The sequence below is a fragment of the Pteropus alecto genome, unplaced genomic scaffold, assembly GCF_000325575.1.
Source record: "Pteropus alecto unplaced genomic scaffold, ASM32557v1 scaffold103, whole genome shotgun sequence".
In the NCBI taxonomy this organism is placed as follows: domain Eukaryota; kingdom Metazoa; phylum Chordata; class Mammalia; order Chiroptera; family Pteropodidae; genus Pteropus; species Pteropus alecto.
Window position 1 is genome coordinate 4,011,068 of NW_006436288.1, and position 3,817 is coordinate 4,014,884.

At 32.7% G+C, this 3,817-nt stretch overlaps 1 pseudogene; it reads left to right on the forward strand.

Moving 5' to 3' along the window:
* On the forward strand, positions 1-119 carry LOC112480411 (annotated as a pseudogene).
* The last annotated feature ends 3,698 nt before the right edge of the window (positions 120-3,817 follow it).

The following is a 3,817-nucleotide window of genomic DNA, read 5'->3' on the forward strand; positions in this document are numbered from 1 at the left end:
GTCTACAGCCATGCCACCCTGAACAAGCCCGATCCCATTTGATCTCGGAAGCTAAGCAAGGTCGGTCCTGGTTAGTATTTGGATGGGAGACCACCTAGGAAGACTAGGTGCTGTAGGCATAAAAAATAAAAAATAAAATAATAAGGGATTGTAAGCTGACAAGGTCCTTGCAATCTGCGAGGTCAACCAAGGGTTGCCTCGCCTAAAAAGAAAAAAAAATGTTTTAGGCCTTATAATTAACCAAATAATCAACTTCACCAGATTTTTCTCCATGGAAATAATTAGGGCCCACTATGAAAAGGGCAATGAGCTAAAAAAACAAAAACACACACACACAAAAAACATGGATTTTTGGAGATGGACATACCTGAATTTGATTCTCATATTGGACAAGTTTTTACATGACATTATGTAATATATAACAAACTTTTCCAACATTAGTTGTCCTCAACAACGTTGTTTGAGCGTATTACAAAAAGATTTAATTAAATAGTTGCAAAGTGCATAACATGGTAGCTCACAGCTAAGATTCTCTATTTGTTTCTTCTTTCCTTTGTCTATGAGATGTTTTCTTAGACATTTAGTTGATGTATGATCTTCCTGTTTTCTAGTGAATTTTATAAGTGTCCTGTCTTTTTGATTTGGTTTTAACTTTTTGTAAAGCTATTTTATGCTACTTTGGTAACTCATATACATGGAAGCAATTTGCTTCTTGTTAATCTTGCAATTTATTTGTCACACAACAAACAGGGGACTGCAAAGAAATGTAATTCATGACTAGAGAAACCAAGAAGAGGATAAGAACTTTGAAGTCATAAAATAGACATAAAATTACAAAGAAGGAATAAAGAAATAGCAAAAAAGTGAAAACAAATGAAAAGAATGAGAAGAAAGAGGTAAATCTTCCAAAAGGAACAGAGTACATAGACTGTATAGAGGAAATGACACTAAATCACATTTTTACCTAAAATTATTCTTGATGACCTTGCAAGGGGCTTCACCATTAAAAGGAAGAAAATGAGGATGAAATTAGAAGACCTCTTAAAATCACTTTTGAGACTAAATAAATTCTATAATTGTTAAAAATGTGTACAACTACTGAAGTCTGTAATACTTAGAGCACAATTTAAAACATAGTAAAAGGAAAAGGCTTACAGATTTTACTTATTGAGCACCCATGACTATATCTTTGCTAGAATCAGATGCTTAATAAGAAGTTTGTCAGTGATGATGCTAATAAAGGTGTTTTCAATTTAAAGTGACACTAGTCAAAGAATGTCTAATCAGCTATAATAAGAATTATCAAAGCCCCAATGAGAACTTACCAGATAGCTATAGCAAACTCTGTGTCAAATACTTGGAAGAATACATATTTGAGACCATTGCAGCAGTTGCAAAAGTTCTCATAGCAAATCATAGCTTGATAAAGATTTCTGTTGGATAGTTAATTGAAGAAGAAATATAAGTGTTTAGTAGGTTTATAAATATAACTAAATGCAGAATAGAAGCTATAAACTCTCTGCGAAAAAAAAAAAGTGAGAAATAAAGAAATCAGCAAGTAAAATTACCTGGTAAAGATTATATGCATATTATTTCCTTGTTTAAAACTAAAAGTTATAGAATTAAAAATCAGATCAGAATAAAACTATATCACTTTTGTAGATTGCCATTTTTCTGCAAATTTCAACAGAATAAGGGGGGTTCTAAGACATTAGATTTAAAACGAGGATTTAAAATTTTAATTTTCAAAATAAAATTCTGAGTGCTTATTGTGTGTTGTCTGTTATCACTGGAAGGCTGAGAGACAGATTTTTGTCTGTTTCACTCTATATTAGAATGTAATTCATCTATATTCTTAGTATCTAGAATAGTGTGTGTTACATTATAGAAATTTGTACATATTTACTAAATTAAGAAGTATCTTTATAAAAAATAACTCAATGAAACTTTCATTATTATCGAATCAACAAACCTGATTCAAAAATGGGAAAAGGACTTGTATAGATATTTCTCTAAAAATAATATACAAATAACAAATGCCTGAAAATAAGCTCAGTACTACTGATAATTAGGAATATGCAAATCAAAACCACAATGAGATACCATTAGTTTGGCTATCATCATAAGAACAGGAAATAATGAGTGTTATGGAGAATGTGTAGAAATTAGAACCTTTGTGCACTATTGATGAAAACATAAAATGGTTCAACCACTCTAGAAAACTATTTGGTAGTTTCTCAAAAATTTAAAAATAGAATTACTATGTGATCCAGCAATTTTGCTTCTGGATATATACCCCCAACATTGAAATCAAAGTCTCAAAGAGCTATTTGTAATACATCTGTATCATAGCAGCATTATCCACAATAGCTAAAACATAGAAGCAACCCAAGAGTTTATAAGCAGATGAATGGATAAGCAACATGTGATATATTCATATAATGGAATATTATTCAGCCTTAAAAAGGAATAAAATTCTGATATATATTACAATATGGGTGAATCTTAAGGACATTATGCTAAGTGAAATAGCCAAATAAAAGATAAATACCATATGACTCCACTTATAGAGTAGTCAAAATCATAGGAACATGAAGTAGAACGCTGGTTGCCAGGGACTCGGGGGAAGGAGTTTTTGTTTAATGGGTATAAAATTTCACTTTTGCAAGATGATAGAGTTCTGGAGATGGATAGTGGTGATGATGGCCCAACATTATGAATATATTTAATACTACTGCTCTGTACACTTAAAAATGGTTAAGATGGCAAATTTTGCTTTGTGTATTTTATCACATTAAAATAATTGGGAAAATGTAATGAAAGAAGGAGAAATGTTGATTTTCCAACAAGTGACAAAAAAGTGATAATTCTTGACAAAATGGTTCAACAAGTTATGGTTCAACACATAGCCATCATGGGTTTCATCAAGACAAATTATTCCAAATCTCTATGAGCTCTTTGACAAACAATGGTACTTTCTCTTATTCATTCTCATGCTGTCTCTTGCTACTTGATGATACTTCTCCCTAATTCATTGATAATTTTGACTCTTGATTATCGAGATTTCTTCTACACTCCAATGTACTATGTGACTGTGGGAGCCATGAACATGCACCATGTAAATTCCCTGATAAGAGAAGCAAAGTTGACTGAAAGCCTCAACACTTACCCCTTTGGATCCACCTGCACCTTTATACTAAAGCCACATTTTTCCTGTCTGATCACACGCAAAGACATCTGGTAAAAGTACTAATGAAGGCCTATACCTGTGAGAGATGATACTCATGTGGGCCATTTTGACTAAAGGACTTCCTGTTGGTCTGTCCATGACTTTTAGAACTACAATGTAATCTGAGACTCTTCCAATACAATTCTCCTCTCCCACCGCCCCCCCTTTTATTTTTTTTGCCAGAGGTATCAGGTTTGCATTGTAGTATAAATATTCTCCTTGCCTATTCCTCACCTGCTCATTTCTCTTTACCCTTAACAGGGATTTTCTCTAAAAAAGCTCTTTCATATTCAATATAGTGACCTTGATAGCATATGGGTTACCCATTTGTAATAAATTGTTATTTGAACACTTTAAAACACTTTCCCTAGTAAAATGATATAGTCATGCCCTCTTCCTTTTGCTTTTGCAATTCTTCCCACTGAGGGTTGGGTATATTTCTCTATTCTATTAATATTAGACTTTCTTGTGTGACTTGCTTTGACTAATGAATGGAATATTGGCAAAAATGCCTATATACTAGTTTTGGGCAGAGTTCCTGAATCATGAGGTTTTCTGCCTACTCTCCTGTGCTGTTGCCATTCTCTA